Source organism: Columba livia, chromosome 13, assembly GCF_036013475.1.
Source record: "Columba livia isolate bColLiv1 breed racing homer chromosome 13, bColLiv1.pat.W.v2, whole genome shotgun sequence".
NCBI classification, from domain to species: domain Eukaryota; kingdom Metazoa; phylum Chordata; class Aves; order Columbiformes; family Columbidae; genus Columba; species Columba livia.
Window position 1 is genome coordinate 17,419,165 of NC_088614.1, and position 24,252 is coordinate 17,443,416.

At 38.6% G+C, this 24,252-nt stretch overlaps 1 protein-coding gene across 3 annotated transcripts in view; it reads left to right on the forward strand.

Annotated features, from left to right (window-relative positions):
- CDH11 (cadherin 11) overlaps positions 1-24,252 on the forward strand; it is a 354,337-nt gene that overhangs the window by 51,884 nt on the left and 278,201 nt on the right. Inside the window, exon 1 of one of the 3 annotated variants that reach the window (XM_065028466.1) lies at positions 21,441-21,830. The exons of 1 other annotated variant lie outside the window; for it this stretch is intronic. The gene's annotated coding sequence lies outside the window, so the exon portion shown is untranslated. Of the gene's footprint in view, positions 1-21,440; positions 21,831-24,252 lie in introns of those variants that run through there. One more of the 3 variants, XM_065028467.1, reaches the window with a different exon arrangement.

Below are 24,252 nucleotides of genomic sequence, written 5' to 3' on the forward strand. Positions count from 1 at the left end.
TCTGAAGGTGTTGTTCTGTAAAAAGTTTTACTGTTTCTATAAACAGTTTTACTGGACAGTTAAATGTGGTCTTTCATCTGTAAGATCATGGTGGGGACACCTCTGGATCACTGAGGGGTATTTCTTGAATGTTTTGATAGCAGATGCACCAGAAAATTAATGGAGTAAAAGTAAAAATATAGTAAACAATGCTTTGGTTATGTATTATACCATTCTTACTGTAAAATGGAGCAGTTGTAAAAACTACTTTTCCAAGCATTGTTTCTTTAACGAGTAGTTCTAAAGCACACAACCTGTCTCCTCTGAAACATTAAACTAATGCAAGAAGTGCTTCATAACCTTAAAGCTGAAGATGCAATGCTGGGTAATGGATTTTTTGAATATTTGCCACTATTTTTTTTTCTGCTTGAATTTTTTTATGCTTTCTTTTCTTAAACAACCTCAGAGAAATATAACAAAACCTTTGTCGAAGATGAAAGTTTAACTTTGAAATTAGTGAAATATTATGCTTGGTGCTTGTTGCCCCCCTTCCATTGAAGATTACCTCTCATACTTTTGGATTTGCCCTTAAAAAAAAAACAGAAAGAAATCAGTTATCCATAAACATCTATTAACTGAGCTTTAGGAGAGATGATTCGGAAATTATGGTACTACTGGGTCTTGCAAAAAGATGTAACCTTCGTCCAGTTCAGATGTAAGAATGTGTCTGGTACCGCATCATCTATAGAGACCCCTCTGTCCTTGGTCTTTTCTCCAGGTATCATTTTCCAGCCTTGCTCCACTGAACTGCTGAATAGTTTCTCTGTCCCTACAGTCTTCCTTTGTAAGAGAAAGAGGAGAAGATGCTTTGTACTTTCTCGCTTCAATACCAGGCAGATAAAACTTAACCTGCCTAAACTCTGTAACAGCAGAAGTTGTAATTGTGTACTTGTGCAAAGAATAATTTAAGAGGATGCTTATGTAGCCTTCGCAGAAAGGGAAAAATATTTCCACGTCTCAGCAAAATCTTTTAAAACAAATACATCTGCATTTGGCGTGATTCAGGGGATAGTCTGTGAAATAATTCAGGTGTAAAGGCTACAATGAGCATCATAAAAGATTCAGAAAGGTATTGAGTTGGTCTGCATGAAAAGAAAACAAACACAAATCAGTAGGCTTCAATTAATGTTGTGTCAGGTTTGTTTCTGGATTTCTTTTTCCTACTTAATAATGTTCATTGAAAAAAGCATCGAGTTTAAATGGGGCATGGGGAATTTTCCCAGGCGACATCACAGATGTCACAGACTGCCAGGGACAGCTGAGAGTGATGAGAGAAAGCATGGTAATTGCTTTACGTTGCTTTTAGGTAGCCTAATGTACACGTTCTGTTCTAGAGTAAAACTGGCCAATGGTTTAAAGTTATACTTGTGTCCCTCCAGTTATGATATATCTTCAGCAAATTGTAATCTGAAATCTTTAAAATGTATATGTTACTTTCATAAATGTATGTATTATTGTTAGACTTTCAGGAGCAGTTTAGATGTATTTTTAATTTTTAAATGAAATAAGTCTTAATCTTATTGGCCAGATTGTGCGCTGCTGTTGATTCCTTTTGCTCCATCACACTTTTTTTTAAGAAAAGGTAAAAGTCGGTTTTAGGCTGGATCTCCCAGGGAAGGTTACATCTTTATAGCTTTGACAGATGTGTTGCTTTAAGAGAAAGATGTATGCCTATGTGCTCTTTAAAAATAAGAAGGAACAGCCTTTGAATTTGATAAAATCTGATTGTAAAAATAAAAGCTATTGAAATGAAAAAGATACCAAGAGAATAAGAGCGGTGGCAGGTTATAAAGTGAAATGGTCATTGAGTAGGACTCATTTTAAGCACTGGTATTAAAATTTCAAGGAATTAAATGATCATACATTAATTATCCACATAAATTGAAAATATGAGCTAAGAACATGGAAACTGGCAGTAGACCAGTGCTTGCTTTTGCTCTCTGTCGCTAACAAAGCAAAGCTTGAAAAAACGTCTCCGGGTTTTCATGTAAAAATTAAAGCAAGTCTCAGTGATGCAGACTTAAATGTTTCTACATAATTTTCTGTAAGCCACCCAGCTTGGCCTTGTGAACAAAATGAATGGAGCCATTTAGCAGCAGATATAGAACAGTTTTGGAATTTTATTGCTTGTTTCTTGTGAAGGTTAATAATTGCAATGTTTACACTGAGCTCTTAATTAAGGTGTCTTTGATTCTCTAGATTTCTGTTTAACTAAGAGTCGATGTCTTTATGCCTCATGAACCAAGCCTGTTAGAAATAGTTCTTTCACTTTGTCACTTCTTTCTTGAAACTTAATATTTTCAGTTTTGTTTCTTACTTTATAAATATCTCGGAGCCTGAAACAGCAGATGGGGAAAAAATGACACAGTAATGTATCTCAAAGTTCTTGCATGGCTATGTCTCTGTCACATTTTAAAAATTCGGAGATAAAAAGACCCCATTCAGCCACGAGAAACAGAAGAAAAACCCATCCTCCCCTATTAACTTCTGAACTTTAAATAAAAGATAACATTCTAGGAAACACAGGGAAACAAATATGTGCATCTGTCTTTCAGACTCACGTTGTAACAGAGAACGTAATAGCAGATGTAACCCTTTGATTCTAGACAGGCGTTCTTAAGATATCTCTTTGTCAGTGTAAAACTGAACCCTGAACTGTATTTTCTCCTAGCTGTAATCAGGCATGGATTTACTTGGGCAAGAGATGGGCAAAGAATAAAAGACAAAAGAAAACCAACTGAGAATTTTTTTGGGTTTTAAGGAAGGAGGATAACAGATAATATGGAACTTGGATAGGAAAGTTAAAGGTTCAGTAGTAAAGTGTATAATATGGAAATTGCCATATATATAATGTAAAAGCAGAAGGTGGAGAATTTAATACTTTGTATCAGAGGGACTGGCTGGCTGTGTGGTCCTAAAGAAAAAGCACTGAAGGAGCTGGAGATAAAGGAGAGGGGTATAAAAGGCAATGAAAACCAGTTTAGGCTAGATAGATCCGATCTCTTAGATAAGGTAGCAGCTTTCTAGCTGTAAAATTTTGTCCTGCTTGTGTCTGAGGAGCTGGTTGTTTTGCACTATGGAAACATGGAACTGCCAAGGAGATAGCTGAGGGTGAGCCTGGGAGGTGCTCTGCCTAAAAGGAGAATAGTCTCCGAGTTCTTGAATGCTGGATTTGGGATCACACAAGTATCTTCTTCAGTCGTGTTGATGCCAAGGTGGGAACACAGCAAAGAAATTTGCTGATGATAAAGTTGAAAACATTAACAGAAAGGAGAATGGGAGCTTTGTGTAGCAGGAATGGGTTTTCTGGAGAGTAACAGAATTACTGGGATCAAATTAATGACATAAAGTGCTGGGTTGTGCTTTTGTGATATAACAAAAGAACTTCTGCTTTGTGTGGGAGCGCTTTGGGGGAAGTGGCGGAGATGAAACAGTTGGGTGTGTTTGGTGGTTACGGGACTGCTGCCACCACAGAGCTGTGGCCGGGAAGAAAGGAATGCGGATCCTCTGTTGTACTGGTAGGTGTTTCCAGGAGAGAGATTTGATACTATCGTAAAGGGCATTGATAAAACGTCATTTGGAGTTATACATAAAATATTATGATTCCTATTCAGAACGTATTTTGATCTAGGAAAAGGAATGCCTGTTTGAGAGAGGAAACGTGACCTAAACTACATTTTAAACTTAGCTTAAGAGTTGCTTTTTGGCCTGTGCATCACACCTCTGAGCCGGTTGCGATTTCCGTTGAATGGATCTTTGAGGAAAGGTAGGACCTCGGAGGTTCTGAGGTGAGGATGGATTCTTGCCGGCATTCTGCAGAGGGACGTTGGCTGGCTGAGCTGGTGCTCGGCATATGCAAAGCTGCCTGGGCTGCCCTTGGGGAATTTGCCTGTGATGCCGGAGCCTGGGGTGCCTGTTTTTCACAGAACTGAATATTAGAGTTAAACCACGCATTCAGAGATGAAGGGAGGATATTTCCATCTTCTAGGCAAATATATTGTGCCTGGTTACAGCAGTCTCTGCAGATCTCATGGGGAGGTAAGTTCGCAAACTCCATTATGTGCATATACGGCTCAGATAGGGACCAAAGTTGAAAGGTTTCCCATGCTGTTGCCATTCTCCAGAGCTCTTTTCACCCCCCAAAGGATCAAATTTAATTGAGCTACCTGACAACTAACTGCAGCTGTGAATTTAAAATGGGTTGTCTTGTGTGTGTTTGTTTGTTTGTTTTCCTATAATGAAGGAATTGGTATTTTTTTAAAGATTCTGACTTCCTTAATTGACACCGAATTTGTCACACTGGCAGCTACAACCTCAGAAAAAATGTTTGGATGGAGGAAATACAGTGAAAAGAGTCAGTGTACATGTTGAAAGCAATTAAAGAAAAGTTTTATCCAAAAATAAAATATTCCTTTTGTCTGCCAGGCTTACTAAGCTTTATGAGCTTTTATCTAGATTTTCAGTTTTTATTATTATTATTATAAACAATTCTGTGGTCCTGTATTGAAATTCAGAGTTTCTTGCCATAGGCCAATTCTGGTTATAAAACATACTTGTTTTTATGTGCTCCCGAATGCCTTGCGCCATGGCTTTTCTGGTGCATTAAAGTGGGAGAGTAGCCTAGGGATTTACTCATCGTGTTTAATGTCAAGAGAAGTATTTCCTTGAGGTCTCCTGTCACTGTCAGCAACAAAGCAGCAAGTAAGGCGCTCGGTAGCTTCTCTCCTCTCTGCGACATCTGCGGCAGACAAAATTCTCAACCCCTCAATTCCCAGTCATGAATGAACTACAAAAACAATGTGTCAGAAATGAAAATTGTTCCATCATAATTTTTCACAGTTCTTTTTGACAAAAGCCAAACAAGTCTCATGAATACACATTTTCTATAACCTTATACATTATGTATCAGGCTAGAGTAGGAGTGATGGGAATTATTTGTCCCTAGTAAGGGCCTTTGAAAATGCAGAGCGGGTAACCAAACCAAACCCTAGTAGTAGTATGTGCTTTTTTACATATTATATTATCACCTGCTTTGTGAGCAAGGGCATACTCATCACTTCAGCATTATACCTTTTGATAAATCTCCTGACATAACAATATGTGGTAGAACACTTTATATCTTCCTGTGATGAACTATAATGCTACCCAAAGCTATTCTGAGAAGTCTGAACAAATTCCCACCAGAGACTGTACCACCAAATGTTGCTGGAAATGTGATAAGAACTAGTGTTAAGCTGTGTTAAATATGGTTACTTGTTCATCGCATCACATGGTGTTTTTCAACTGGCAGGCGTCTGAACCTGGATTAATAGTATTTTACTGTCTTACTGTAACACATTGGGATATAGCTTTTCAGCCTCTGAGCATAAGCTTTTTAAACCTGTGTATTGATCAACACTATAAAGGTGTTAGGCATTTCTTGGAAAGAATTACTGTTAATCTTTTGTGCAGAGATTGGTTTCTATCCATGTGTACACACTAAGAGATACCAACAGGATGATTGATTTCCAAGGAGCAGGGAACAGGCAAGCATAGAACGTGGCTCCGGGACATGGCAGCGCTGGGCTTCTGTCAGGGGATGTAAGAAGTCCAGGGTGAAGATCAATTAGAGGAAGTTGGAGGAAATTCCTCATCATCGTTAGTCAATGAAGATTTATGGTGTTTGCCTCTGTAATAATTTACTGATTGGTGCCGCTTGACTAATGCAGACATAAACCAGCTGAGTTCTCAGTTTAATTGAAATGATAAGGCAGTTTGCAACTGCTTTTAGGTGTCACTGATAATTTACTCATGTGATTATGATTTAACTTTTCTCTGGCTGCTCCTACCCCAGTGGGAACTAAGAACATTACAGAAGTGAAAGTATAAATTAGCTGCAGACAAACAACATATGTTTATATCTGCTCTATAGTGAGCTAAGTATTTTCAGTGAAACTCCATCCAACGTGTTGATCTCTGTTTGGCAAAGGAAAATGCTTAAGCTGTTTAAATCAGGAGCTACTTTTGCCTGTGCAGCTGTTTGATATGAACTGTAATGGGGCTGTGAAGTACCTTGGAGCCCCATAACTACTAATAATGGTTCATGAAATACAAGCATGATACTTGAAATACAAAAAAACACCCCAACACATTACTCAAATTAGTATGCATAGAGCTTCTCAGTCTAAGGAGTATTGCCATAAGTAGAGAAGTGCTGAACAGTTCGGCCTCAAGTAACTGCAGCGGTTATCACTAACAGTGAACTCAACTCACAGCAAATCCTGCCAGCTTTAAATAATATGAAAGAGTTGTATTTTTCCTTCAAATTCATATGGCTTTAAAGTACAAGTGTAACCTGTTCACCAAAGAAAAGCAGAGCCAGGAAGAATGTCTGCCTTTGTTATTTTGGAGACAGTACTCCAGCTTTCCAAAGACTTGCTCTGCTCACTGTTCAGTGCCAGAACTATCAAAAGCATCAGGAAAAAACTCAAGGAATGGCTGTTTAACTTGATGTAGTAGCAGGTATTTCAGAGATGATAAAGGGTGGTAGGAGAGGCCACAGAGAATGAACTAACGGGTGTGGAAAGGGTAGAGGTGGGTGGTGTCTTTTCCAGCAACTCTCAGACATGACAGGAGCATAACCAACTCTTTTGTTTATCCTTGGCAAAGGTATTTGCCTTGCCACTGCAGAGTTTTCATTCTGGCAGAGCATGCATGTGTCACATATACAAAGTTCGTTCCTTTATAGACTAACACAAGGAAACAAGAAATGCAGCAAGTTCATGTTCTCTAGGTAATCTACAGTAAGCAACAAACAGGGCGTCTGAGTACAGTCCTATTCATTCACTTGCCCACAGGTACAGGTAGTACTAATAGAAGTGATTGTAGAAGACAAGATGATCTGAGCTTTTGTCAAGCAAAGCCTTTGGTTGATTTATGTGGAGTGACTAGCACTGTCACAACAGGGCATAATTTTGTACTGCAGCAATGCAAAAACCAGACAGTTTTTTTAGGCCTTGCAGTGACCCAAGTCAGGAAAGCAGGTAGGGAAGTGCACAGGGATGAGGGAGATCTCAGTTCTGTCCGTGTGCCAACCTGAGATTGAAAGTGTGTGATTTTCTTTTTTAAGAGCCTGTTGGTGCCCAGTGCTATTGCTTATGCTTTCTAGTATTAGAGGTCAGCCTTTGTTTCATTTTTAAATGGCAGACATTTAACTTATACATATATGTGGTTTGAACTGAAACACTCGTAAGTGATTTTGATTAAGATGACTAGTTTAGGCAAACATGCGTCTTAGAGAATGATAAATCACTGAGTACTAAAATTTTCCTCACGAAAAAAGCTGACTACTACATGGTGTGGTGTCATTTACTTCTTTCATTCTTTAAAACTGTGTTTTTAGGCTCCATAAAACTGGTAGCTTTAATTATCAATAAAGATAACTTCAGCAGATCCCAATACATAGATGGACTTATAGTAGCTAATATCCAGAAGTTCTTATTTATGTGAAAGTACCACCTTATGCTATCTCAGGCAGAATGAGTACTTTATATGTGAAGCAGAAAAAAGGCTGCAGCACCTCAAATTAATCTCTAAGACTCACTGTAGTTTTCCTTTTATTACAAATAACAAGTTAAAAATACAGTTTTGCAAATTCCTTAAAATTATTTAAACAAGTCTTTTGCTTCTTAAATCTCTTTGCCATGCTAATTGCAAGGATACTGAATGGAATTTCAGTCTTTAAATGTGACTGTTTCTGAGAAAGAAGCAGTGTATTTTATGCAAACTTAGTTTCTGTATTTAGCAAGAGGTTTTGTATTAGAGTTCTCAAAAATCACTTCTTGCTGCTTTATTTCAATAAGCTTTCAAAATGCAGAGAAAGTTGTCACATTTATGGCTTCATTATGTAGGAAATTGCTGGTTTCATTAGTAGGCTACTGAAATCAACAGTTTTATTTAAAGCTGTAAGACTGACTTGATGATGGCAACAAGAACTTAATCACAGTTTAGTTAAGCCTGAATGGCAAAAAAGTTGAACTGTCCAGTGCACAAGCTTCCCTATTGTTTTGTTTTTTTTTCTGACATTTTAAAATACTTTCTGCTTTAATGCAGTAAAGAAAGCAAAATCAAGTAATTCTGGTTATGAACTAGTCTTTCCTGTAATGTTTATTTGCATTTGTGATGAAGAATTTCCTATTCACGTGATAGAAATAGATATGCAAGCATACAATTGGCTCTTACTTCAGTCAGAGATTTTTTTTTTGAGGTCCTGAAATCTTCCCATCTGAGTTGACAGCAATTGCTGTAGTTCAGTATTTCTGTTTTCCTAATTACTCTTGGCCTTTGCTGGTTCTGTGAAGGTTCCTGTTTATTCTCAGCAAAGTTCAGACTCTTGAGATGAACCTAAACTGTGTGGAAGAGCTGGTGTTCGGAGGCAGGGTTCACAGAATCCCAGAATGTCAGGGATTGGAAGGGCCCTGGAAAGCTCATCCAGTGCAATCCCCCCATGGAGCAGGAACACCCAGATGAGGTTACACAGGAAGGTGTCCAGGCGGGTTGGAATGTCTGCACAGAAGGAGACTCCACAACCCCCCTGGGCAGCCTGGGCCAGGCTCTGCCACCCTCACCAGGAAGAAGTTTCTTCTCAAATTTAAGTGGAACCTCTTGTGTTCCAGTTTGAGCCCATTACCCCTTGTCCTACCGTTGGTTGTCACCGAGAAGAGCCTGGCTCCATCCTCCGGACACTCACCCTTTATATATCTGTGAACATTAATGAGGTCACCCCTCAGTCTCCTCCAAGCTCAAGAGCCACAGCTCCCTCAGCCTTTCCTCATAAGGGAGATGCTGTGTTATCTGTGGAGACCTCAGGGTCAGGAGCAGGAATGAGAGGGTTCTGGGGGGAGCGAGTACAAGCGACCCCAGTGACCTGGGCACTTTGGGGACGCGAAGCTTCGCGTTGAGATAAGTGCTGCTACTCCACCCCAAGCATCCGGTGGCCTCACAGCTGGGGGTGAGGTGGGACAGACTGATGCCAAGAGGAGTGGAGACTTTGTGAGAGAAATGGGAGTCTGGTAAAGAATATGTTCCTTTCTCTATTTGGGACCCAAAATACCATCTGCAAAGAGCAGTTCTGTCTTTGCGCGGTGGTCCCAGGCAGTACACGCAGATACGTAGATGAGAGAGGTACCTACAGCCTGGTCTGCTGCTGAGAAGTTAGGGGAAATTCACCTCCAAAAAAGGGCAAAAAATTGGTTGGGGAGTTGCTGCTTTAAATAATCTAGCCAGCTGCTCCATGACTATTTATGTCTGAAACTGTTTTATTTTAGCATAATGTAAAGTTCTCCCTACAGAAATAACCAGACAATTGCACAGTGTGACTAATTATTTTTGGTCTCTTGTTTTTGCAATAAACTAAGTTGCCATCTCTTGGTAATTTGGTAACATACAGGATAGGAATGTTCTTTCCGTCTCTTTCCTGCTACTTGTTTTTTGGAAACTTAGTCCAGTTGGTAGCAGAGTGGCATTAAATGAATGGATATGGATTATTAAAACCTTTTCTTTCTGTAAAGGGTGTAAAGCACACCGGGATGCCTGGGGAAGCTGCATTCCCAGTGTCCCTGCGCACTACTAACTATCTTCAACACTCTTTTTCATCTGCTCTCAATTCGGGTTAAAATGTTGGTATGTTGGAAGAGATTGACATGTTGATGTGACAGCTGTCACATGTGCCAGACATGCTACCTGTACTGAAATACCGATTTCAAGTTGCTCATTATGCACTAGGTGAGGCTCCTGTATTTCTGCCAAGGATTACCAGAAAACTTGTATGTATCATATAAGACTGACATGTTTTGGAGATACACCTCATCTGTATAATCTTGTAGTTTCTGGATATGTCATTCTTACTTCTCTGGAGAGTTTCTGTAGGGGTGATTTTTCATTGGGAAATACTGGGCAAATATCTGAATTCTTGACATTCTGGTAGGACACAGATTCTAGCTGGTTAAGATGATCCACCTTAGGTGTGTGTTAACCTGCTGTTGAAGCTACCGGTAGACAGCACTTTATTATGCACTAGCTACATCACTGGGTGTAACTAATGCGAACAAAAAAACGGAATTGTCTGATTATTAGACAGATTTATCTGTAGTGCATATGATGAAACCATAAAGTAAGAGATAAGATTGCTCACCGAATGCTGCGCATGCAGAATTCACACAGCTGTAATTTATCTGTGTTACTATTAGCTGATCTAGATGATAGATCATAGAGTAGGTACCAGTGAAGTGTTGCAATACAAATCTGCCACATTAATTGCAGCTCTTATCTAGACACCTTAGCATTCGGAACACACATTTAAGCAACTGCTGAAGGAACTATGTCTGAGAAGCAAATCTGTGTCTACAGATCATGTAGAATAGCTAATGATCAGCCTAATTAACCCGCCAAAACTTTGTGCATGACTAATATTCAGGCAAGCTTTTGAAACTAGGTGGGAACCTATTAAAAGCAGTTTGGATATAGAGAAACTTTAATCACTCATCAGTAGATATTTGCGAAGATGTTAAGGTGAGTTGCTTTGAGTACTTGCAGTGGTGTGTTTGCCAATGGCAAGACTAAGTTTTCTGAAATTAGGTTATGGGGAACGTAATAAAACAATAAAAATCGCCAAAATAAACTCAGAGTGACTTCAATTTGATAAAAAAGCCAAGGTAACACAGTTGATTTCACCTTTCTTTACTACTCTGCAAGTAAGTAAATTTGTCAGGAGGGTACAGGTTTTTTCGTAGCACATGTACCATTTGTTATATGGCAACATTCACACTCCTGCTCTTCACTTTTTAAACAATCTTCTTTGAAGAGACCATTCTCTCTGCATCCGTGTCCGGGTGTTTAAGACCGTTTCTCGCAACGGATCATTTTTTGTGCGTTTTACCCCTTGCAACATATAATTACTTGATTTGTACTTGCATATATCTAAAATAATTCATCTCAGTACTGCATAAGAATAATTTTTGAGCACTCCTTAAGGGTTTATAGAAAACTTTTGATTTCCTAACTCATATCTCAAACGTACATGAAGTGTGCTGGAATTACTGCTAACTCTTGTTCCTCCATTGTAAACAATGCTGCTTTGCTCTTCTGTTTGCGTATCTTTGATATCTTATCCAGATTGTCTTAAAGTCAAGGTAGATGTTTTTCAGTGGACCGAAGTGATGTTTTATAATTTCAGATTGATTGAATTGATAGTGATTTCTTGGAGAATAAGAGCACTTGTGCATTCTGCTCTTGATAACAAGGTACATTAATTGCAAAATATACCCACCACACTATTGCAATTCATATTAACGATATTACTAATTGGAATTTTGATGACTTTTTCTTGCAAAAGATCATAAAAAGAACAGAAAGTGTCACTGATTAATGAACAGTTTAGTGAGGATAGAAAATGGTACAAAATTTATCCACTCTTACTATAGCCTTAATATTGTGATCTTGGCAAGAACTTTTAAACTGCACTTCTAAATATGCCAAACCTATGCTGTAAAAGTACATTCACAGCACAGTGGTACCCTTATTTCTGTTTCTTTCATATGAAGAAATACAAGGAATTTACTGAAAACAAATTGGATAGATAATATGTAATCTTTATTTTATGTAATTTGAAAGATCTATGGATTGATTTGTATGCTGTGCTTTTAAAGTACAGTCTGCTTCTGGGCTCTGAAGTTGCGAGCATTTTTTCTTGTTATTTCTCTCTCTGCTTTACCAAACAAATATCTTTTGTGTCATTTGCTTTAGTGACAGGTTGTCAGTTAAACTGCTATTTGGTCACAAGCAATAAAATCATGCATAAGGTGTCCTTCGTTCGTTCATCTAATTTAACTAATGAAAACATCTGTCATTAGGATCCTCTTAAACAGTTACGGTGTTGTCAGGTTGTTCACAAGTGGTTCTAGCTCTTTACATTTTCCATCTTTGTCCTTTTCGTAGTGTTATTTAAGGCTGCAATATAGATGAGTTTCTTTAGTACAAATACACTACCTGGTTGTGGTCACATTTTCACCTATGTGAAAAGGTACGCTATTAGACACAATTAGCTTGATTGTAGCTACAGATGTTTAATTTCTATCCGTTTAATGAAATCAGATTTGTGCCCACTGGCAGAAGAAAATTCCACTTTTTATTCCAATATGGCATTTGCTTCTGGATAATTTTTGCTATAAAAAGATTTCCCCATTTTCTGTTCCACTGGCTGCACGGACATATTTTTACCTGCTTGACCATATAGGAGATATTTCATTAACTAAAGTGTATCTGGGAAAATGTCAGGTACAATCGTCTGCAATATATCCGAACGCACCTCCGCAGAGTTATCTCTGAGCCTCCCTTGGTCTCAAGCCACGTGATGTCAGTATTCCCCAGCAATGCTGCTGGCAGACAGGACTTACTAAATTAGCAATGTTACAACATTAATATTCTCTGATTGCATTGCATTGGCTCAAGGAATGCAAGCTGTGAAACATCAGTAACTAGGTGCAAAGGTAGATTTTAATTTTAATATAGCATTGTAGTTGATAACTTACCTCTTGTGAAAACCAAAATTAAATGTTTGTTATAGAGTGTGTGACTGTTCTTGAGATGGAGTCTCATTAGTTTATTCAAAACTCTCTTGTGTGATCCCAGCAGAGACATTTTGGTGCTGGGGAATTGCCAAGGTTAAAACCCCAGCTCTGTGGTGAAGATGAATGGCAATGTCTTTAAAGCGTTCTGTTCTTAGGCGTGTGTTTCGGAAAGCCACCTACTGTCACGTTTATTATAGCCAAATTGATATTTTTTTAATTAATTTTAACTGTACCGGTCCTGCAGAAGAAAAGCCATAGCAATCCTTCATAAGAATGACGTTTGCTTCCTTCATAAATGCCACTGGATTTTCTGATAACTCTTAGTATAGTGTTCTTAAAGCTGATATGGAGTTAACAATGGAACGTGCTGGGTGATCATTGGAAAGATAAGGGGGTGAAAAATCTAACACAAACCAAAAATGTAACAGTGTGTTTATCCACCGTGAAAAATGGCTTTTTTCCTAAGAAATGTAAGAGCAATAGGAAGAATTATTTCCTCTTGTATTTCCACAAACTTTAAACTTTTCCACGTCCTTTAAACTGGTTTTTAAACTGGCTCTATCTTCCTGGTGAACATCCTTAAACTATCTTTATTAATCACTCTATCATTCAAACTTTAAGTTAGCTGTAATAATTACCATTTTAACTCTTTTTGTCAAAATCCTTGTAAGTCTTTACTAAGATCGTTGTAGTTCTTTCCTGCCTAATGAGGGCTGGTTTCAAAGAGCTACAGAAAGACCTTGTGAATTCTTCAGTGACTCAGCTTTGTGACAGCCCATGAAATTAAATGCAGACAAATACAATGTGATTAACAAGAGTGAAACCTTTATATATGAAGGGATGAGTGAAAAACACTGCCCAATACCACTCAGTAACACAGCATTTCTAGGAAAATTCAGGCGAGAAACTGAAGTTCTAGAAAGCGTTAGCTCAGTTTACAGTAAAAGAGGAAAAGGAGATCAGATATTAGATATTAAGGAATAGAGAACAAAATAGAGGAGCCTCATGATACGACTGCATAAGTCTGTAATGCAGCTGTGTCTTTAATAGTGTGTGTGGTTCTGCCACATCAGAAAAGATATCCCAGAATTGGAAAAAGGTCAGGAAAAGGCAACAAGGATGATCAAAAGCATGAGGTCGCTTATGGACTGTGAGCAATTAGGTCGGCTGGGGCACTCCAGCCTAGAGGAGAGATGGCTGGGAGCTGGGAGGCAAATAAGAACGTGCCCCGTGGATTGCACAGTATTGAGATGGATTGTTCAGTGCTTTTTTTGAGCAGGAAATAGGAACAAAGTGAATAAGAAAAACATCAGAGCAAACGAGCAACTTGTTCACACCATGTGTAATTAAGCTGTGCAGAGCTTCTAACCACAGGATGTTCTGGATGATGAAACCTTGCCAGGGTTCAAGACACGCTCATGGTAGATAAATCCATTGTGACTTACTAAATACAGAGGAAGCACCTTTTTATTTTTTTTTAGGGGGTCCCTGAAATACAAATTGTTGGGTGCTGGGGAGGTATCTTAGGGTGCTTGTCTTGCTCCTGTACACATCTCTGGAATCTGTTCTTGCTGATACTGCAGACTGGTTAAGGGACCCAGTGAAACTTCAGGTTTAGCCTGTGTGTTCTTATGTCCTGTATGCTGCAAAATTCAGCTCTTACACTAGTGAGTAACTTAAGAATTTGAGACATTAAAAACCTTTCTACTGAGAATTTATATACCAGAATTATTTACATACTTGCTTCTTTCCTGTATATATCTATTACTGTTGGTTCTGTAGATCTAGTCAGCTTTTTTTGTGGAAGACAAGCAAAGAGACTCTATTTTCCCTCCTCCTACTATTGCTGAAGGAGCATGATGACCATCCAAAATATGTTTAAAAAAACTGAAGTCAGGACATCTCTTTGTTGGATCATAAAAAATAGTCAGTACAAGTATGACTTGAATTTCCTTTTTTACTATAATATGCATTGCTTGTTTTGACTCCAGTCCTCAGACAGAGCACTCAATCTGATACGCCCCTGTATCTTGAAATTAGTTGTGTCTTGGTTATATACCTGAGACCTGAAAGGAAATGGTTTAAAAAATCTTTGATGAAGTGTACTTCCACAACATAATGGAATATTTTGGGTTTCAGGCAACACAGTGGAAAGTATTTCTAAATGAAGTGTGTGTCTCAGGATCCAATTTCAGTAGAAACACAAGCTAATATTTATGATAATGGTGAAAGATTCAGGTGCCGGGAGGGTTTTGCTCCCTGGCATCCCCGAGTGACACCAGCCGTGTCCGAGCAGCCGGTGCAGACAGGAGGCGGCTGCCGAAAGCGCATCCTTGGGCTGCAGAGTGGAAGTGGAGCCGTCTGTCCTCGCTCCCCTCGAGCTGCTACCAAGAGGTTTTATGACTGCTGAGAGTTGGAGTAACTGTCTTATTTTGGCACTAAGTTATAAACTGAAAAATTCTTCTCTTAGGAGGTTTTTATTGCAACCAGTACGTTTCTACAGACAGTTTTTGTTTTGGCAAATTGATGTTTTCCTTCTATTTCCATGAGCAGCTCTATGTAGTAAGTGCTTAATAGTTCATAACTGATTTTCCTGCTTTCTGTTGAGAAAATCTCTACAAGTCTGCACAGCACCTACCAAGTCATTTTGGTTTCTCAGGAGTCTGTCTATTTAATATCCTTTCAGCTTTCTCTGCTGAATCACAGCCATGAAACTGAGAGGTGACAGTGGCAACAGGATGTCTAACGCTACCATAACTAAACCAATGGTTATTAAACACAACCATTTACAGGTCTGTTCTCCCAGAGCCGAATGTCATCTCTAATGCACTTCAGAGATCCTTAGGAGATAGAGGTTTGTATGGTTAGGTGCGTTGTGTATCTTCAGGTGGTCAACTGGCTGAATATTAAACACTTGATGTTTCTTCTTTTATATCTCAGACCAAAGGCAGATCTATCATCCAATGCCTTCAAGTATTTTGACAGTTCTGGCTGATTCTGGAGCAGCCTGGGTATGTTTTTGATTGTGTTGTATTCTAACAATGGAAGTATCTGGTATCAAAAAAAAAACCAAAGGACCAAGAAAAACATTGTCGTCTTTCTATCCAAATGTTGTTCTAGGACAAAAATATAAGAAGTATTTAGAAGTAAACCAAATATTATATATCACTGACACAATTTGCTGTTCCATTTGGAAACCTTCAAGGCTTGGGCTTTGTAAGCTATTTAGGAATGAACACAAACATCTCTGAAATATTTGGTTCAGGGAAATGAAAACTGCAAAACAAACAGATTTTTTATATGAGTGTCTGCAGAAGGGAATGTCTGCACCGTGCGCGTCTGCTGCCAGGGCTCACTTTCATGTTATTTCACCCACCAGCAACTATCACTTTATGTAGTAAAATATAACTATGTTATACCTTTCTGCTCTAGGAAAAATGCATACATATTCTTCATTGCATTCTTGGCTAAATCAATATCATGAGGCATATATGTCACCTACCATATGGGTCATCATCTCACACAGATTCAGTGTCATTCTAGGAAAAATACGTATTTCTTTGTCACTTGAAATGGTTAATCTGTTGAGTACCAAACCTTTCTAAATATAGAACTATGGGCTTTTTTGTTGGTGGTATTTGTTGGGTTTTCATTGTGGCTATGTGTTTAACTTGCTCTGCACTCCACCCCCTCCCTCCTTCGTAAACTGTAGGTTTGAGCATTAGTTTTTAGACCCAAATTTGCCTTAGTGACTACTGAATGCAAAGGGCTTATGCCAGCAGCTCTCTGACATCAAACGTAAATGGCAATTGCAAAACTGTCTGTGAAGGTCCGTTTTAGTAAAACCTTCATGTGCACACTATGGTCCTTGGCAAAAAATTGACAGCTGATGAGTAGATATTGAAGAAATTCTTGAGCAAATTTATGGTTCATATGAGGCTTTTCCAGTGGTTTTCATTCTTTTTCCCAGTTCTCTGAAACTTTTGAACATCCAATTAGGAAGTCCAAAAAGCACATTTGGCCTTTGCAACAAAATGCATATTTATATAGTAAATATTCCATTTAAAAAACTCTGCAGAAATAGTTTTTTATAAATTATTTAGAGAACAATATGAATAATACAATGATGTTTGGAATCATTAGTTTAATGGGGGAAAAAGGGCAAAATTCACTGAATAAATTGTTTGCCCACTCCTAGTTCCATAATGAATTTTGGTTTTCATTTTTTTATTTGTAGAATATACCTTATACTCTTTCAAGTTTTAGTAGTGGAAGAATAACACAAAATAACAGCTTTCATATGGTATTTTTATGTTTTGCCGATTCTTGAAAGTCACTTGATAGTTTGGGTACTCTTGATTTTCAGAAAACCTTTTACGATGCATTCAGTGTCCTGATTTTCAGTACATGGTTGATAAATATTTTGTGTACATCAGGCTTTTTAATGAATTACAGATTCACTTCCCTAAATCACAATAAATTGTTAAGAGACTTTGGCCTTTTCTGTGGATCATGAATTTTGCTTTGGTTGTCCCATCATGTGTTTTGTAGAATATTGTCAGAAATGTTTGTTTTGAGACCTTTAAAGGAAAAATCAATTATTGTCTTTTAAATCTTCACTTTGCACTTATGCATTTTACAGTCCGCCTTGCAGCGCTTTTAAAACGCAGGAATCATGGAATCTCTGTTAGTACATAGCCCTTGTTTTAAAGGTGTATTAAGTATAATTTTACACAATGCAATTGTTGTAGTGCAGAAATTAGGGAATATATAGGAAATCGCTTTGACATGTAAAATGTCTTTAACAGTTATCTCCACCTCTTCGTTTTTCAAAGTCTTCTCTTCAAGAGTCCAGGTTCATGTTAAGGATTCAGGTAGGCTCACTTGCTTAAGAATTTTAAAGGAAACATCCTAAATAACACAGTAACAGTACAGTTCTTGTCATCTTCATAATTTCTTGGCTACTAATATAAATTGCGCCCCTGCGCTGAAGATATTGGAGATTTGCATAAATGAACATTTTCATGGAACTTAGAATAGCTGATGCTTTGGCTATTGTCCAAATTGTCATTCTAATACAAATATATTGCTCTCTGAAGAGCAGTATTTTGAAAAATGGCTTCTAAAACTTGATCCCTCAAACACAGCTAGCTTGATTTTCAGTCACTCACTGAAGTCAATGACCCTACTAATCAAGTTTGAAGTTAAATCCACTTTCAAGTTCTTAAATACCTAAATGAGACCTTCAAATTCTATCTCCTTTGATTATTGCCAGTGTGAAAATAACGGCCATATGTTTTAGGTAGTGACTGACTACTGAAGGGAAAATTAACACAAGTGATATCATATTGATGCTGTAGTGCTCATAAAATGAGATGAGATTCTCAGAACATGACACTACATTGTAATAATGGGAACTCAGCACGTTGCAAGGGATGAGTAAAACCATGGTCAAGCAGAGAAAGAATTAAGTAATGGGCCAAACTCTGTCACATCCTCTGTGCTCTTAGGTGTGAATCATTAACATTATTTTCCTTTTTCAAGGTTTTTCTTAAGGAATTTTGTAAGGAAAACCACAATCTAATGCTGGCAATTCAATTTAATCATCATTATTTAGGAGGTGCCAAAAAAAAGAAAACAGAGGACTTTTAAATGGGGTGATTTTGTTGCTGTTGTTACGCAGCCAAACAGGCTGTGATTGACCTGGGTGAAGTCAGCAAAGGAGTGTAAAGGCCTGGGGAAAAGTGTTCATAGTGTAGCAGGAAAGCACTATGTGACTACAAATACACACCTGTAACTTCAGAATTTTGTACAACAGTGTGCTTCAAATTACTTATCGAGGTTCAGTAGGGTTCGCTGTATGTGAGCAAAGTATGATTTATTACCCCAGAGTATTTTGTTATAATAGTTCTTCAAAGTCTATAACATTGTAATTAGATGTCTTCGTTTTTTTTTGTAAAGTTTTATCTGTCCGTGACAGACTTCTCTGTTTATTGTTGTCAGACAAAACCTGCACACATCTGTCACGTCATCACGTGCCCTCTGGCATTGCTCTTATTTAAAATGCAAAAGGAATCGTACATTGCACGAAGGCTGACAGTGGTGTGCAGTGTTACCAGCAACACCAGCAGGGTAACATTCCTCCCAGTAATTTTAATATACCAACAAATTAAAAGGTCAATATGAACTACAGAATGCCTAAAAGGTAGGAAAGAGATATGGAGTAAAATTATACAAGACATGAAACAACTTTTTGTATATCTGACCTAACAGCTCTTCTGGGCTGGGAATGGAGCTTTCCTTACACAGGCTCAGGTGAATCCTTTGCACTGATTCTGTTACACTACCATGAATAAGTCAAAAATGTAAAATGAATGACGCTTACCAATCCCAAATACTTGTCTGAAATACTTTTAAACCTTTTAAAACGTCACCTTAAAATCATAGATGAATTTAGAACAATTAGTCCCACTAAATTCAACAAGGTTTCAAATTCCGAGTGTCTAATGAGCGTCTCACGTCCGGCCCTGGAGAGCCCGGGCTGGGGCAGTAATGGCTCCCAGCTGCTCCCTGCTGGGCTCGGAGCCCTCACTGACCTCGGGAATTCAGCTGAAATGCAGCTTTTTCTATGTGCATGAATCATGTGAAATAGGGACATGTCACCACAGAGCGAGGAAAAAAGAAACCCCACCGAAAAAGCCAACCTCTTCCATGTTGGAGCAGAATCATACTCCTAACTTCATTAAATTCCTAGGTTTTTGTAACAGGAGGGGCTTTTTGTTTCTGTCTATATGCATATGTCTGCCACCCTTTTAAAGTGTTGTTTTTACAATGTGTGGATGAATGCCCTAGTGTCCCTGTCTGTCTTTAAAATAACAAAAACCAGGTGTCATGCATTAAGAGAGGAAACTTGAAGGATCCTATTGCAAATGATATACAGCAATAAATTAGAAACAACTAAGTCCAGACAAAAGGCAAAAAGAGAACATAGAACACTGAGTGGATTTGATACTAAATTATTGGGGAGTCAACTAATAAGTATTTTCTTAGGGTGAATTTCACAACAAAGCAATTAATAAAAGGAATTAAAATATGCAGCCTGCATCTGGCTTCGGATTGAACACTGTAGACTTTGTATCCTCTCTAATTCACGGTTGAGAATAGACACTACTTATTGTTTCAGCAGGCAGTGAGATTTGTGTAAGCAGACTTAACAAGTTTATCAGTTTATCTTCTACAGAAATGTAACCATGTATCAGTATCTTAAGCCTTTAAAAGAGATTTCTCTGATCATGGAGTTCAAATTTCATGAAATTTAATTATTTTCAAAGGAGAGAAATCTTCCCTAAATGCTAATGGGGGACCATTTAAAATGCACAAAGTTAGCAAAACCATGTGTTTCTATGACCTACTTGTAATGTAGACTCAAGAGATTTTCATGCTGAAGTGCTGCCTTTGTCGATGGGACGTCTGGCCAAGCTGCAGGGATTCCCTTTGTGCCAGCTCCCCGGGGACACAGAGCCTGTTAGATCTCTGGTGGTGCCTGTTGCTCTGGTTTGTTTTGTGGTGTTTTCATGTTTTATGTTTCTACTTTTATAAAAAGCTGTGTTCTGAAACGGCGCCTGTTTGTGTATACGTTTGAGCCACTGGTTCTTTGTTTTTCAGAATTGTACTCCGTCCACACACTGGGGTGTTAGAAGGGCGAGTGCTTTGTTTAAAGGCACTGTTCTGAAAGTGGGTGTTCGGAGGTATTTGAAAATAATCAGGTGCAAATTTTTATATTATTTGTGATATGCTGATTAATTTTATCACCAGGATATTCACCGTTTGAAACAGTTTGCAGGAGCATTGCTGATGTATATGTTTTCCAAGTTCAAAGGATCTTCATTCTAATCCATACCTATTTTTTTTCTATAAAAGGCTACTAGTTCACCAAATCAAGAGGTTCCAAAAGCTGCCTCTTGTAGATGGTGACAGTATTGCAAAAGCTCTGATCTGGGAACTCAGACCCCTCACCTTTACTGGCCCGTGTGTTGTTGCGGAGGGTTCAGACACTCCAGTGTGCATGTAAAGCTCTCAGGCTAGCAGTGACATAGCGATCCTCAACCAAATCTGTTGCTGTCATTGAAAAAGCAGCCATAAGTTACAGATGTTATTAATATCTTCTGTGAGATATTTTGGGAACACTTGTAGTCCCATCCTTTCAGTTCCACTCACGTGCCTCACGGATGCAGAGCTGCTGACGGCCTCTACTGATGGTTACATTTGCGCGGGAGATGCAGCTTTTTCTGGCTAACGCAGACAGCCAAATACATTGGAAATCCTGCTCTTTCTGTGCCATGCTCAATAATGGAAGATAGTATGAATTGGAACAAGCTTGTTCAATCCTTCAGACATGTATCATGTTTCTCAGGAACTGGCCAGAAATAGCTAAATAAATTACACTAGAGTCTTCAAAGGAGAAGTGTTTTCCTACCATTTGAATTCAGTCAGTATCTTGCATAGCTAAACAAATACCAGGTGTGAGTTTCAATGAGAAACACACAGTTCAAAAGTTTGAATCTGATTTACACACCAGTGGCCAGGCTGAAATACGAGGCTTGAACTTATTATCCCCATGTAAGGAGTTTCCTGGTCTCAGCTCCCCAGACGGGAGCGCCGGGGAGGAGGTGGCTCTGCAGGCGAGGAATGCGCCAGGGTTGGAAGGCACGCTGTAATGTAAACCAGATTTCCCATCATCTGGGGGATGGAGCTTTACAAGAACTGCACTGTTGCAGTCACCAGCCGCTTCAGTATCCAGTAGTAAGCTGAGAAATCCTGAGCCTAAGCAGCTCCTGCGGTGTTGATGGCCAGGAATGGGCCTGGAGAGCACCCGGGGAGTCGTTCAGCAGAGCCCCTCGCAGTTCAGAGGCAGCAAGCAGTACATAAAGCAACAATAAAAGCATCGTTCCTTCATTATCCTGCCTTTCCCACCTCCCACTTGTGCCCCAAGAGCCACCAAACATTCCCAGCACCTAATTTCCCAGTGCTAAAAGAAAAAGAAAAGAAAAAAGCCAACTGCAGAACAAAGAAAAGGCCCCGGTTCTGCGTGGGGGTTTCTGCTGCACTCGCCCCATCAGGGGCTGCTGGCACTGAGCTGCTGGGGCAGCGGGGCTGCCTGCCCCGAGTCCTTTGCCTGGAAACCATGTGAGTTTACTGCTTGTTTGCATTAACTTTCTGGCAAATGCCTTTCGTTTTATATTAACATCGGTATGTTTTTTTTAGGAGACAGAATTTTTCACCTATCTTAAGGCTTTTTATTACTGCTTATCTGTAGTTTCTGAGTATGCTCCCTACATGATGGATTGGCAGAAGATTTCTGTGGAGTTTCTGACTCTATTATCCAGCAGTGAGCTCTTGGAGAAAGTAAATTTGGAATTCATGGTGATGACTGTCATAGCAGGGTTTGGCTGTGAGCTGTGTGTCTTCAGATCACATTCCTTATGTTGTAAATAAAGAAAATATATCGGGGGAAAGAAAAGTTTTATAGGAATAAATATGCGTAGAATATATTCACTTAGTAACTCAAAATGAACAATACAGCTAAACTGTAAGCTGCACACAAGGAAGTTGCCACAAAGTGAATTAGATTGTTTATTGTTGTTTTGATGAAACTGTATCTAATTAGGCTCTTAATATAATATATGAGTACCTGAATTCTGTAGTTCATTCAAATGAGATCCAATAAAATTTTAATTAGACACTGTGTTCCCGTGTATTTCATAAGCTATATATCTTTACCAGAAAACTATCCCAATATTTGAAAGAGTTAAAAACAGAGCAAAAAACTTTTTATTCGAAAACAGGCAGCCGTAAAACCTCATCTTGCAAACATTTGCTCATATTGTGTCTCATAAGAAATGCCATTTATTTTAAATCATTGTGGTAAGTGCTGAAAACTGAGCAGGTTTGTGCAATCCGTTAGTTAACTTGAGCCCTAAAGAGCCAAATACAGAAGCAGAGAATTCAGTCTTGACTAATACATTTTAGATTTCTCTAAAACAATTTCAGGTCACTTTTGTTCATGCAAATACAAAATTTCAATTGTTTTATTGTAAAAAGAGCATTATAAAATACATATATAGGTTTTAGAGTTAAGAAACTATGAAATATTACAGAAAGGTACATAAAAACCATCTGAAGCGTGATAAATTGTAGAACACCTTTGAACCATCTACAATGTAATGGGTGCTCCAGCTTCTTTCCAGGCTCTCATTCTCTGCTGAATAGAGCTCAATGAAGAATCTGATCAGGTATTGTATTAAATTTTACTTCCTTGCTTTGTTGGCTCAAAAGGCTGGGCAACAAGGGAGCAGTCATGCCAAGCTGGGCTGCGGGCAGGGAAATGCCATCGAACGTAACAGTGTGATCTTGTTTAGGATGATCCAAATTGTTAGAACAAACTTGTAAGGTCGTGACTAATGGAATGTCAGTGTAAAACTGTGGGACAGCGTATGAGGCGCTCTTAGTTGTGGAAAATAGCTGCTGAATGGGAAATGTGAAGAACTACCTAGATTAGCAGCTAAAGACTCTGAAATGATCTGCTCTGCAATAGTGAATGTGACTGGAGCTTTTGCATTTATGAGGTTTGTTGGCAGCGTTTCTCCGAATAGGGTATGGTATACCCAGTGTGTTCTTTGTGTATCTCTCTGTCATAGTTAATGAGATTTAATATATGCACACCGAGGGTGTATTGTATCTGTAGGTACAGAGAGAATTGCACAGCTTTGCAAACTTTCCCTGATGTTACCCATCTTTCTTTTGAATCTCCAAGATCAGTCTATGCAGCATGGGTAGCAGACGAAAGAGAGAAACGTACCTTTGTTCTTGCTCTCAGTTTGTGTGTTCGCTCTCAGTTGATATATTCATTGTAAAATATCAGCCTAGCACTTGCAAAATAAAAAATGAAGTACTTTTTGCTTTTTAAAAAAAGTTTTCTTTGTGAACATGGAGTGATAGAGCTATTTTAATACATAGATGTGCAGCAAGAAGATGTGATTTAAAGGCCCAGTTTACTACCCTGCATTTACCTCAGTATTGCACAAGTCCCAGCCCAGTGTTATAACTCTACGGTTCCTCAATTATGATAGGCTGGGGAATCTGTCCTTTTAGATATGCTGACATTTCAGTGTTTATTTTTAACCCTTTATTCTGAATCTGACTTTTCTGCAACTATAGACAACCTGGAGTTCAATCTTCTGAAAATAAGCAGATTCCACCCCATTGATTTCAGTTGCTTTGTTTGTGGCAATTTGAGCTCTAACATCCATTTCTGACAAGTACTAAGCTGAACTCTTGGCCTTGCTGGTAGAAATCTCTCAAAGTTAAGAGACATTTTTACTTCACAAATGCATGTATGTGGATAGGTATGTACTCCAAATATTTAATCAAAATGGGCTTTTTAGAACTGGCCAGGAGGAGACACTGAATTCTCATTGCACTCAGAATTTGGAGATCTGACCAGGCAGCACCTAAGATGAATCTAAAGGAGACTCAGGCATCAGTGGGTACGACACTGACGTCCTTTGGAAGAGCTGTGTCTTTTAACAAAAACCCCAACAAACCAACA